Source organism: Anoplophora glabripennis, unplaced genomic scaffold, assembly GCF_000390285.2.
Source record: "Anoplophora glabripennis isolate ALB-LARVAE unplaced genomic scaffold, Agla_2.0 scaffold60, whole genome shotgun sequence".
NCBI lineage: Eukaryota > Metazoa > Arthropoda > Insecta > Coleoptera > Cerambycidae > Anoplophora > Anoplophora glabripennis.
Genome location: NW_019416238.1, coordinates 1,583,770 through 1,598,701, shown reverse-complemented (window position 1 = coordinate 1,598,701; position 14,932 = coordinate 1,583,770). Strand labels below are relative to the sequence as shown.

The window sequence follows — 14,932 nt, the reverse complement described above, 5'->3', positions numbered from 1 at the left end:
CTTGTTCGGAGTAAATAAATTGTTCTTACGTCACAAAATCGCTTCCAGGACCAAAACGGCATTCGATCGGGCATAAGGAGTTACAGGATATTGTAAAGAACACCTCTGCCGATGTCCTGATGCAAAAATAATTACTCGCAAAGAAACAACAAGGGTGCAAACTGCCCTTGTTCGGAGTAAATAAATTGTTCATACGTCACAGAATCGCTTCCAGGACCAAAACGGCATTCGATCGGGCATAAGGAGTTACAGGATATTGTAAAGAACACCTCTGCCGATGTCCTGATGCAAAAATAATTACTCGCAAAGAAACAACAAGGGTGCAAACTGCCCTTGTTCGGAGTAAATAAATTGTTCATACGTCACAGAATCGCTTCCAGGACCAAAACGGCATTCGATCGGGCATAAGGAGTTACAGGATATTGTAAAGAACACCTCTGCCGATGTCCTGATGCAAAAATAATTACTCGCAAAGAAACAACAAGGGTGCAAACTGCCCTTGTTCGGAGTAAATAAATTGTTCATACGTCACAGAATCGCTTCCAGGACCAAAACGGCATTCGATCGGGCATAAGGAGTTTCAGGATATTGTAAAGAACACCTCTGCCGATGTCCTGATGCAAAAATAATTACTCGCAAAGAAACAACAATGGTGCAAACTGCCCTTGTTCGGAGTAAATAAGTTGTTCATACTTCATAGAATCGCTTCCAGGACCAAAACGGCATTCGATCGGGAATAAGGAGTTACAGGATATTGTAAAGAACACCTCTACCGATGTCCTGATGCAAAAATAATTACTCGCAAAGAAACAAACGGCGGTCGAATGCCGTTTTGGTCCTGGAAGTGATTCTATGAAGTATGAACAATTTATTTACTCCGAACAAGGGCAGTTTACACCCTTATTGTTTCTTTGCGAGTAATTATTTTTGCATCAGGACATCGGTAGAGGTGTTCTATACAATATCCTGTAACTCCTTATTCCCAATCGAATGCCGTTTTGGTCCTGGAAGCGATTCTGTGACGTATGAACAATTTATTTACTCCGAACAAGGGCAGTTTGCACCCTTGTTGTTTCTTTGCGAGTAATTATTTTTGCATCAGGACATCGGTAGAGGTGTTCTTTACAATGTCCTGTAACTCCTTATGCTCGATCGAATGCCGTTTTGGTCCTGGAAGCGATTCTATAAAATATGAACAATTTAATTACTCTGAACAAGAGCAGTTTGCACGCCTGTTGCTTCTTTGCGAGTAAATATTTTTGCATCAGAACATCGGTAGGGGTGTTCTCTACAATATTCTTTAACTCCTTAAACCCGGTCGAATGTCGTTTTGGTCCTAGAAGAGATTATTTGAACCATGAATAATTTATTTACTCCGAACAAGGGCAGTTTGCACCCCTGTTACTTCTTTGCGAGTAAATATTTTTGCATCAGAACATCGGCAGAGGTGTTCTTTACAATATTCTTTAACTCTTTAATCCCGATCTAATGCCGTTTAGGTCCTAGAAGGGATTATTTGAACCATGAATAATTTTTATATTACGGACAAGGGCAGTTTGCACCCTTGTTTTTTCTTTGCGAGGAGTTATTTTTGCATCTGGACATCGGCGGAGGTGTTTTTTACAATAATCTTAAACTCCTTATTCCCGATCTAATGCCGTTTAAGTCCTAGAAGAAGTTATTTGAACCATGAATAATATTTATATAAAAAGGGCAGTTTGCACCCCTGCTGTTTCTGTGCGTGTAATTATTTTTGATTCAGAACATCGATAGAGGTGTTCTATTCATTGACCTTTGATTCCTTGTTCCCGATATAATGCCCTTTAAGCACTAGAAGCTATTCTTTAAAAAACGAATAATTTTTTATTTCGTTTGTATAAGGTTTGAACTCGCTTATATTAAAGGCAGGTTGAGTCCTTTACTTTTGTGCAGGATATCAGCTATAGAGTACTATATCTATATCTCTTAATTGATTAGTCTTTATCTAATACCATTTAGGCTTGAGAAGAATATCTTTGCCATAGAAAGCGTTTTAAGCGCTCCAGTTGATTTTGTATATCCATGGTTTCGTTCGGGTGTAGTCGGCTCAACTGGCAGCTATCTCTGGCTGCTACTTTCACACTGGTTAGATATTTAGCAGTACAATGTTTCATAGATATCTACTATTATTTTGAGAAATATTGAAAATAATAAAATAGTTGTGAATCGACCTTAACATATGTCACGTGATTTGGCAGTAAAATGGAGAAGTGATGAAAAAAACACAGAAAGTTTTCTTAACTTGGTAACAGCAGTCATGATAATTTATTCGAAACTGAAGCTAAATTAAATCAAACTGAGGATCTATCGCCTGAACATGCAGATTTAAAACTTGCGCTTTTACTACTTTCGGCATTTTTATTATATCAATAAGATAACCGAATCCGTATCGTGTGGAATAAATATAGATTATTATTTGTTACTAGTGAATAAATCAAATCTAACCCATAAAACATTATTGTCACTGTAATCGTCATTCTAACAAATTATGCCAAAATATGCGGTATAGATCACATTAAGCGTTGTTTTAAGTTTAATTTTAATTTTTTAACATGATGCTCAATGGTACCTTTAAAGGCATCAATAAAAAATTCGAAAGAGTTTTTACATTTTTTTCTTAAACCCATAAGCGCATAATCGAGTCAAAATATGTATAGTATACAGGGTGGCACAAAAGTATGGAAACCCCTGAAAAATTCGTCAGGAATGCATTTTCTTGAAAAATGATAAATACAAAAGTTTTATGATTTTTCCCTGGCTATTCAATGGCGCCCTTGTATTCGACCTTGACCTTGGTCTTCAAGGTAATTTCAAGGTCGAAATTGATTTTTCAAATGGGAACCCCAATTTTTTATTGCGAATTTGGAGAGAGCAGGGAATTTTACGTCCAACCATGGTCTTGAACATGACTTTGACAATGGCCTTCAAGGTTAAATGTGGGTCGACTTCCAAAAGTCCCAGTGCGGCAGAACTTTCCAAGAATGCATTTTGGGAAAAAATGTTTCAAAGAAAAGTGTAAGGATTTTTCCATGGCTATCTGATGGTGACCTTGGATTTGACCTTGACGTTGACCTTTAACGTCATTTGAAGGTCAAGTTAAGTTTTTTAAATGGGAACCCCTATTTCTTATTGCGGATTTGGAAAGAGCAAGGTCAAACTTATGGTCAAGACCAATTTTGGACGCAAAATTTCTTGCTCTTTCCAAATCCGCAATAAAAAATATGGGTACCCATTTGAAAAAAAAATTTTGACCTTGAAATGACCTCGAATGTCAAGGTCAAGGTCGAATACAAGGGCGCCATTGAATAGCCAGGGAAAAATCTTAAACCTTTTGTAATTATCATTTTCAAGAAAATGCACTCCTGATGACGAGTTATTCAGGGGTTCCCATACCTTTGTGCCACCCTGTATAGTATGCCTCTGCGTATGTACTCAAGGTAGTGGAAAAAACAACAGAAATGTACTACTGTAACATGGCCCACTTTCTATTCTTGAGAGAAGGGGTCGTGGTTGTTAATAATTTTTCCTGGAACTATTTTTTGATTATAGTGTTGTAGTTTTTCTCTAAAAATTTAAAATCTAAAAATTAAACTTCGTAACATTTGAGTTCAGGATTAATAATTAACATTAAATAGAAATACGTTTCTAGATAAAGCAAAAATTATCTGTCTTTATTCTCAAAATGGAAGAATTTTGCGAGATTTGAGGACACAACATTTTAGCTTTACAAAAATATTAATGGCTGGTTTCTGTTTAGCAATACCTTTCACCTCTGCAATAAAATGTCTAATAAATGACACAGCTATAAATATTCTTGTACTTTGAAGTATATTTAGACATTTTGAAATGATATATGAATATGAATCGTGTTGGTCGAGAATATGTTGGAGTAACCAGTCACTTGTATTTTATCAATTAATTCAAATTTCAGAAAGAAAAATTACCGCAATGTCGTTGAAACTATATTTTCAATAAAAAAAAAGAATGTCTGCTATTCACTGAGTACTATCTCTATTACTTCATATTTTGCTTACAATTAATGTAAAGTTTTTTTTCCCTAAAATATCAGTTTTTTTATGAGGATACCCTACTAATAAAAACTTAATTTCTAGTATATGTATCTAATTACATATACGATATACAAAAAATCAAAATCTATAATTGCTTCATATTTTAAATGTTTATCTCTTTAAAAAATATCAATGTGTTAAAAACACAAAAGGTTTGGAGGCGTCAAATTTTAAGCTTAGTCATATGACAATTGGCTAAACGAAAGCATTAACAGGCAATACTTTTACTAGAAGTTTTTGATGTTTTCTATTCGGTCACTGCAATCAAGGTGAGTGACATAATACGCTTTGAATTGTTTAACTTCTAATGTTTTATTTTTTTAAATATTTCCTACATGTAAGGATTTAAAAAAGAGCCGAAAATCTTAATTTCTTGTTTTCCGGTGTTACCGGGAAGTAATTAAAAAAATATTAGTAAAACGCACCCATTGACACTTGATTTATTAGGGGTAGATTTTGATAAAATTTATAGTAACTTCCATATAAGTTTGTTAATATGACATAGAATAAAAGCAAACGTTGGTTCCTTAAAACGTGACTGAATCCATTCTTATCAATTGAAATTAAAATTAAGAAAAGGCAGGCTAATTGATAATAAAATTGTTATTTATAAATATTTACATTTTATTTGACACTTGATAAAATATTAAGTGTTAATGTCCTTTTTATTAGGAATTAAATGTGAATGAATTCAGGGACATGCGAGTTAATAAACTACAGCGTTATAATTTTGAATATACTTATGTAAAAATAAATTCATAACTTTCTTTTTTTTTGGGTGTGGGGAGGCGTGTTTGTCCACACTGTGAGATTTCAAAGTAACTAAAAATGGGTTTGGTAAAAACAACTTCTTTAACTGAAGTTAAGTTAAGTACATCAGGCATAGAAATAATAATTTTCTTACTTCTTGACTGTTTCGATTTACTTCAATTCTCCATATTATATGATTTAGTGAGACGAAACGCCTTGTCATGTATAAATTTATTGGTTGGAAAATATTTTTGTGAGAAAATTGTAATATAAAAACATCTTTAAAACTGGAAACTGTGTCAATATATTACAATATTCAATTTTAAAGGCGACTTCTGTAATACAATATTCTCAGAAATATTTGAACAAAAAACTATATTTGTATTTCCCGATCTGCATCTCATGTATACATCGTAACTTCATTAACAGTTATTTTGTCATACTAGTTCTGATGGATATTATATTTTATATAAAGTGAAATATTGGTTTAGTCAGGTACTCAAATCAATTTATTTGCCCCATTTATGATTACCTATTTATTTATTTGTGGATTTATTTGTTAATTATACGAAATTATTTTACTGTTACTCATCATTTTTTAATTTTCATTGTGATAAAATATAAAAGAAATCAATTTTGAAAAATTTATTAACAATTCATCTATAAATTATAAAATTATTTGTAGAAAATTTGTTTTATGCTAGAAGATGAGTTTTACCTCTGTAATCAAAATATATCTGACTCAGTTGTCTAAATTTGCAAATATTTTATCAGTATTTGTACAATTACTACGTTAGCTATGTTACTGCTTTTATTACTCAAAAAACTGTAAAAGTTTACAATAACAAACACATAACGACATGCAGTATTAAAAAAAGACAGTTCGAATTAAGAGAGTTCATTCACGCTTAAACATGCGGAAGCAAAAACTGAGAAAATGAATTACATAAAACAAATTGTACTGCTTCGTGATGTTTAAAAATATGGATATAATAACATCTGGTTCATTAATATGATTAAGTACATTAGCAAGTCATCGCTAACTTATGTGCTAGCTTTATTTTTAGTAAAATTTCTTAATTTTTCCAATTAAAACAACTTTAGTTATCTAAAATATTTCATATTTCATATACTTAGACGTTACATGATTATAACTCACAGTTCACACAGTGCGATTCGACATAATTTATTCGATAGGGTTTACTGTGAATTATTATTTTGTAAGATACTTAGGTACTGCAATTATTTTTTAGTCAACACAGATAAGATTCTACATATATTTTTGTTAACTGGTTTTCTTAGAGGCGGAGGTGAGGTTATTATAAAAAATCCAGAAATACAGTCCATACAATATTTGTTGAGATAGAATTCCAAGAAAAGAATAAACCAATAAAATTCTGTTATCGGAACTACTGCAATAATTTACCGCGACAGGGGCGTGCTTGAAATTTTCCGAGTTATTTTCAGAATATTCAAAGTATATATACAGTATGTCCAATTAAGTCGGCACCATACGGGAAACTTTTTTATTATTGGCTTTATGATAAAAAGTTCTGCAGGGCCTAAGACCCAAAATGAAGTAATAAGATTTCAATTTTTTGCAGTCGTATACAAGGTTTGTCGAAAAATTTAAATATTGCTAACAGTAAAGTACCTTTATTTTTTTACAGTATCGACAATCGTTATTAAGAAAAGTTGATCCTAATAGAAAACTACGGTCAGATATCCAATATTATCAATCTACCATTAAAAAACAGATTTTGTTATTTTACACTTCTCTGTATTAGCATTGATAATAATTTACGTCTAGAAATCGACATTAAATCTAGGATGCATTGACAAACCAATGAATTCAATACAATGTTTTATGATTTGCAAGATTAAATCATAATTTATTTGTTTATTTCTTACTATGTTTAAACCCAAAAATTATTAAAGATTGTTTTAATGGTAGATGGATAATACTGGATATCTGACAGTAGTTTTTTTTATTAGGATCAACGTTTCTTAATAACAATTGTAGATATGTAAAAATATAAGTACTTTACACCTGAGCAAAATTTACATTTTTCGACCAACCTCGTATATGACTGCAAATAATTGAAATCTGATTATATCATTTTGGGTTTTAGGCCATGTAGAACTTTTTTATCAAGAATAACTTTTTTTCACAACACCAATAATAAAAAAATATATCATATGGTGCCGACTTAATTGGACACACTGTATAAAGTAAATTTTTTGGATTAAATATAGTAGAGTACGAATCATAAATAAACTAGAAGATAATACAATTATTATACAACGCTGGTACAAAAAAAGGACTAAACAAAGAAACATATATTTAAGTATGTTGGTTTTTGTACATATTCTTTTGAGTTTTTTAGGAGAACTAAATTTTACTTCACCATAACCATTGTTTATAACTTGTAACTTGACACTTTCAATTAAGATTCTCTCTATAGTGGCTAAACATACTCCTGTAGCAGCTATAACACTGTTTTTTAATTGTATTTTATTTTCATTTGGAAAAATTACATTTAAATAATTATGCAGGTTAAACACGATACTTTTCGACGATACACTTACGAAGAAACACGCCATCGTAACTGCAAAACACAGTAGGTATGCACTGCAAGCTACTACGGTGAACGCCACGCCGCCAATGTCTTTCTACCTCGGGTGTCAAATGCGATTAATTCCAAGAAAGTGACGCAGAGGTCTTTTGCGTCTGGTTGCGTTTGGTATCGTGCGGACTGTACTTTCCTTTAACCTTAACTTAGGATAGTTAGCTAGTTAGCTAATTCTCGGCACTTTGAATTTATTCAACCGATTTTGGTATCCTTGGATGGAGAAACTTTGATCAGGACCGTAATAAGAATTTTGTAACTTGTGTAGGAAAGCTCATTAAAATAGATAATCGTGATAAACATATCATTTATGTATACCAAAATTATTAACTTGAAGAATTAATTTTAATTTTAATTCTACATCGCATTTTTTTTTCTAATCAATTTAGACAGTTTACTCTCTCTTTTTTAATGTTATTTTATAATTATAGAGAATCTCAGAATACTTTAAGGTAACGTTAATTGTATGATGCGTCTGCGTTTGCTGATGTTATAATCTATAACTTAAACGAGATTTTCAAATAAAGGGTTCTAAATCTCTTTAATAATTGGTATTACATCAAAATATTATAATTATTTTTGTACGATGCTCCTTAAAATTTCTTGACCTTAATGCTCGCAACTGCATTTTATATTTCTAATACACTTTTAATATTTTACATTATTATCTTCAGCACGTTATATATAAAATTACAAAAGTATAATTGTGGGTACATTTATTTGCAGAATAAAATTAATAAGATAATCTATATAATTCCAAGATGAACTTTCTTGTGAACAAAATACGATAGGAAATGCTTCTTTGTGAAAACTATATTGTCTGAATCGTCAGATAAATTTTTATTAAATGTATTGCAAATATCGGTAAAAATATTTTATTTCATACTGTCCGGTATATTACTATTTCCCGGATTCATTTGCGGCCGGTAAGTGAGCTATTACAGTATCAGAGCCGGTAAATGTTGCCTAGCAACGTGATATTAGACATGTCACAAACAATATTATAATATGACAGATTAAGCGATGTCAAACAAAAATTTGATAATTTTAAGGAAAAAATAGAAATTTCTGCTCGTTAAAAATAGAAAGACAGTATGAAATAAAATATCATACGATACACGGCCGTTAGGTGTTATTACAGTACTCGTTTTTATTCCGGACTCGGCTCCTACGTCGCCTCGTCCGTAAAACAACTGGTAATGTAATAAGTCACCTACCGGACTTGTAACGTAAAATACTAAAGCATACCTTTATTTTTTTATATATAAATAAATAGATTACGTATTTATCTACGTTTTTAGAAAATCCCTAGAAACTTAAAATACTACAGTAAGAAATAGTTGTTCATGTAAAATAAAGATAATCTCATTTCACCGTTCTCACTCATTGTTAAGTATTAACGAACACGATTTCCAAACTGTAAAATTTAATTTTTAAATACGGCCCTGTTTATCACACACATCACACAGCTGGCGAATTGTGGAGGGTCTCTGCAGAATGAAAGCGATGCGCAGTCTGCTCTGTGCGTCTTACGATTTCCGCTCATCTGAATTTGTTGGTTTACATATGCTGTGGTGAATTCTATGTTACCAATAAAAAACAAAATGCTACTGTAAAAATGGCACACAAATTATAAATATTTTGGTATATATTATTCTCATTTATTTAAAAATAGAATATCCTAGTAAAATGCTACAAGAATATATGTAATTAAAGTCTTTAACGCTCTATTGTAATGGTAATCAAATTTACGTTTGAAAAAAAAATGGAATATAAACTTTTACATTCATTATTTCGCGAACTAAGCCCCTGTATGTTAACATTTCATGATGCACATACACGAAAAGTCAAACAATAAGTTAAATTACAAATTAGAATTAAATTACTTTAACAATTTTTGAAAATCGAAAATAAAACGTTTGCGTACCACTTTATTCTTAATTTGGTTTTGTCTTGTTACACCCTGTATGTAAGAATCTAAATTTTTATGTAATTTATCGTCGTCATGGATACTGTTTATGTTTTGAGTAAAATATGTAAGAGACAAACTATATGTACAAACTTGAAATGACATTTCACTGCAGGTAACCGTGAAAAATAGGTGTTCTATTATAATTATCTCACCCAACATAATAGGATTCACCAGATTTAATTATAGACTCCATTACGAACCATCATCAAACGTCAACATCTACACTCAAAAAAGATCGTGAGATTGTAGTCCATGTGACAGGGCTTACGCCTTTCGCCGGTCATTAATATTTATTAAAATGGTTAATTCATGTTTTGTTCTATAAAAATCACTTTCCTTTGATCCATTTTTATTACTCCTGTCTGAATTAATAAGGGGACATTACTTTTTGGACGTATTTACATAATAATTGTTACGGAGGATGATGCATCTAATAAAAACAACTTAAATTATGCTTTATAAATAAAACATCTAGTGCAGGTTTGTATCGAAAACAAATTCTCTTCGGAATAAGCCGTAACTTAAAGAATTTATTACTAAACATTTTTCAACGTTGGTGTCATGTTATATATTTTGTGGTGTTATTTTAAGTCAGTAAGCCGTTTATAAAGGCATATGATTTTGAATGTAATCAAACTGTTCTGTAGTTGTAGTTTGCTTTATTGAACACATATTTCTTTCACCGTTGGTGCTGGTATCGTGTTCTTGTGTTATTTCAAGACAGTAGTCAATAAGGTATTTATAACAAACATTTTCTCCCAACAGACGTAAAAACAAAGCATTTGTAGGGGCTTCTAACAGTAAATAACCTCTTTAAATGTCCCAGAAGATTTTTTTATTAAACATTAATAATTTGGAATTGGGACTAGACTCTAACTTTCATGGAATCATTTTTAGAGTTTAGGTCTTTTTTATACCCCTTACATTCAGAAAAACCTAATCTAGTCTAACCGTATACTACATAACTAAACATACCGTATACATAACTAAACGTATAAAACAGTACAAAACTGATTCTAGTATATTTTTTCCCTACTTTCGGATATAATTAAAAAAACGACATAAAAGAAAACTATGCTACAAGTAAATAAATTCTGATACCTATGTAATATGATTCTAGAGTAGGTTCATTCCAACTAAAGAGGATATACAAATAATAGATTTCACTTCATTCAAAAGCGTGGATCATATTTTATCTTTTTCTAATATGCGCGAGGCACAAAGATTTTGAACCGAATTTTTGTTGTCAGGCGCAACTTGTAGTAAAATTTGTAATTTATTTTTTCAATAACCTTTACCTCATTTTCTTTCCCTACAACTGTGCCTTACAGTGAGTGAAATAGAACATATTCGAGTTTCTGAAGTCAGTTGTAGGTATATATGGTACCAGAGACGGTTTAGCCAACGAGTAAACGACAAACAATACGAACACGCTTCGTTTCGCATGAACAGGTAGTGAGTTGTAGGAGGTGGCAACACTGACAGTGATTTACTTCGTTCAGTGACGAGTTAAGTGCAGGGTCACATTATATAAAGTCGGGTTAGGTTATTCATTCATTTTGCTATCCTAAAGATCCTAAAATCCTAATGGACAACTTTTAGGATCTTTTATCTGCATAATAAGTAAATATGTTCTATTAATTTGGATTTTATGAACAAAAATTATTTTAAAACGGGCTCTGTATTAAATATGATATAACGTGGTCTTGTTTTAATGAATGAATTGTAAACTACTGCGCATGCGTCGGGCACATAAAAATACCAAGCAAAAAATGAAACTTAGAACATGACATTAGTATTGAGTGAAATCTCTTATTTTGTATATCTTCTTTGATTCCAACACAACCTGTGTGAAAACACGGCTATTGATTTTAGTGTCTTTTGACTCATATCATTATTTTTCGACGATATAGGTAGTTTAAGTCAATTTAGGTTTAAAAATATCAGTCAATATGAATTTCATTACCATATTGTTATGACTTCAGAAAATCCAAATGATAACTGTCGGACACAGATACAATTTTTTTTTCGATATTATACCATTTTCCTATTATTTGCTCTTTTGTACATTTGATTTACTTTAAAGGTATTAAGGTACTAAAAAATTCCCTAAAATTTTTATCAAATAAATATAAGAATTTTAAAATTTCTATTCATCCATTTTATAATTTAAAATTAATTTTGCATTTTTTTACATAACGGACCCCGCACAATCTTTGTTATGTGATAGTTCTGATCCCGTGAATCAAGTCTCATTGGGTACAAAGTCTGAAAGCCTTTGTTTTGGACCTACGGCCCCTGAAAGTGGATTTTTTCCCCTTACGCTTAATAGTAAGAACTCAGCAATGATTCTCTATTGTAAAATTACATTACAGAGAGAGAAATGGACCTTGCCCGGTCGATTAGAGATGTTTTTAACTTCCGGTTCAGACCAGAAGTAGCCTTTCATGGGAATCGGCACGAGGTCATTTCGGGCTTAAAGAACGCATTTTAGAAAAAAATGTTTTAAACAAAAGTTTCACATTTTTCGGTGTTGAATGGAAATCCGCAATAAAAATATATACTCCTGTATCTGAAAAAACTGATTTCCCGTCCGAATAGGCTACTTCCAGTTGAAACCGGAAGTTGAAAACATCTCTAATCGATCGGGTAGGGTCCATTTACTATGAATGTGGTGTAATTTTAAAAAAGAATCATTACTGTATTCTTACTAAGTAGCACAAGGGGGAAAATGTTCAACTTTCAGCGGCTGTAGGTCCAAAACAAAGGACTTTGTACCCGTTGAGACTTTTGATCTACGCGATCAGAATTATCTCATAGCAAAGTTTCAAAAAAATTAAGCCAAAAGCCACATTCCATAAGGATTGTGCGGAATCCTTTAATTCACTAGTAAAAACAACCCATAAAATAAAATAAATATGGTAAAAAAACTCTTGGTTCTTACTAGGTTTAAAGATAATGCTCAGTGCTTCTTCATATTTGGCTGCTAAAAACCTCTAAGTATTATTGAAATGTCTACATATTATAACTGAATTGTCGAAAAAAAAAAAACGAAATTAGTAACCTTTCCTTGATAACTTTTATTAACGTAACTAAACTTGACCTACATATTTTCCTAGCTAAGAAAGCTATCATTGGAGTATGAATCTTTCGTTTCTGGACAACATATAGTCAATCCAAACAAACTCAAGTAATTTGATCTATAAGAGAATATCTGTCAAGTAGATATTACATGAGAGTGCCATTGTAATATAGAATTTCATCAAAATGCGTAGGTAATCTGACAGTAATTTACTTTTCAGTAATTTCGGTTATAAGTTTTATGAAAGATAATCTTGACAGGATCTTCGGCAAGAACTAATGCAATTACAAAATAATATCGAATTTTAACTGTAGCTGTAGCGGTATTTTGTTTTGTTTTGAATTGAATTCAACATAGATACAGAGTGAACATTTTGTTTTCACTTTATGTTTCTGACGAATATCTCTTCCACCTCGATGTTACATTTATGTACCGAGATGCGCGTAAATTAATTAAATTAAATATAAGTAACACAATAGTGGTTTCTGATCAGCAAAGCATCGACTCCCTTTGCTAAAGAAATAACGAACTTTGATTTAGTAATTTAACGCAGTTTAAAAACAGACAGAGGTTATTCGAGTTTATGAAAGATTTTAAAAGTTAGAGCAAATGTTGTTAAGTGTTTATTTTCTTAAATTAAACTCACTGTAATTTTCTTGCCATTATAACAGTTCTAACATTAAGGTATGGTATTGTGAGACTAAACAATTTATTTAACCAGAATTATATAGGATAGATGATCGAGAATGGTAAGATTGCAACTATCAGTTTTTACAAAAAGATGCACATATTGCATCTAATAAATTGATTTCAGATAGATAAATGCTTTGAAGAGATAAACGAATATTCTTATTTAATTTTCTTATAATTATTATAACTTTACAGTACCTATATCACCTATAAAACTTCTTACTGGAACATTAACACAGTGAAATTCAGTCTAATCACTCAATCTAATATATTTTTCTAATAATTGAAAATGTGATGGTTACACTAATTGTAAATGATGTTCCGTTAATATTTCAAAAAACAATTAAGAATCTGAATACTTATACTTGCTTTAACTCAATCATAGTACTAGATACCAATCAGAAAATATAGCCCCAAAAAAGTTAATTCAATTATGGATGAAAGCTTCACAGAGGTGAGTGTACTGTAAACTCAGACATATATCAATTTACACTCATTAAGATCTTATCAGAACCAACGATTTAAGTTCATTCAATTTGAACCATTTGCGAATTTAAATAAGTAAAGAATATAAGATCTTGAATATATCTATTTAATCGATATAATAAGACAATAACTTTTTAAAGTATTTTCTAAAATAATTTTATTTTGAAAAATGTTGAGCAGCGCATTTAAATAACCGAGTTTAACTTTTTAAGAACAAAATATTAAAAAATATAATATATGAACTGCTTATCTAGGAAATAAACTAATTGAAATGCAACTTCATGTAACTTTCATTTATATTTTTTTGTTTTATCAATAACAAGCAAACCGTGGAATGAAAACAAAATATTTTGCAAAGCACGCTTAGTATTTCAGATGTTCAAAATTTGGCATTACTTACTATTAGGCGTTTTAAATATAATTGACCGACTTTTATTTATTTTTAAATATTCTACAAATAAGAAGACAACTATTGAAATACCCAAATAATAATAGAGGAAACATTTGAAAAATATATGCTTTTGAAAACAATAGTAACTTACCTCAGTAAATAATTCGAAAATAAGACCGGTAAGCTTTCCAGTAAGTCCCTGACACTCACCGTGCTCACAGAGCCACTGATAAACTTGGACTGATCAGTAGTTCCTCCCGCTAGTGACATTCGTTCATTGATAATAGAAATAGAGTAAGATGAAAGCCCAGATGACGCGGTTAAAGAAGCTGACTTAATTTGAGAAAAAAAAACATACTTCTTGTGATCCCACAGGTGGTTCCCTATCATTTATTAAATATGCCACGGCCATAGTATATTATTACTGAGTATCTTAAGTGGTAAGTGGTAAGTTGTCATTAATTAATTTTGTTTACTCAATTTTTTGTCGGGTTCTCAGCAAACTGCCGGTTCTGAAATGTATTACATGAATTAAGATAAGTAGTGCAGGTACATCGTAGAAAATTATACCAATTGGCTTGCAGATTTTACAACGTGGATAGTTTTGGGATGTCCTCCTGTCATTATATTCTTATTGAAATTACATATTTCCTAAATTTTTTGTAGGAAGCCTAGTACTTTTATTTGCAATTACAAAATTTCTAAATATTAAAAATAATAGCCTTCCCTTTAAATGTATTTCGCAGAACTAGGTACTAAACTTTTTAAAAACTAAATAATTTGTAAGTCTACTGTAATATAAGAGACTTAATTAAAAATACT

At 31.1% G+C, this 14,932-nt stretch overlaps 1 protein-coding gene across 1 annotated transcript in view; it reads right to left on the bottom strand.

Annotated features, from left to right (window-relative positions):
- LOC108917966 overlaps positions 1–14,345 on the bottom strand; it is a 74,869-nt gene extending 60,524 nt beyond the window's left edge. The window contains exon 1 of the mRNA XM_018724794.1: positions 14,262–14,345. The gene's annotated coding sequence lies outside the window, so the exon portion shown is untranslated. The remainder of the gene's footprint in view (positions 1–14,261) is intronic.
- Between the last annotated feature and the right edge of the window lie 587 nt (positions 14,346–14,932).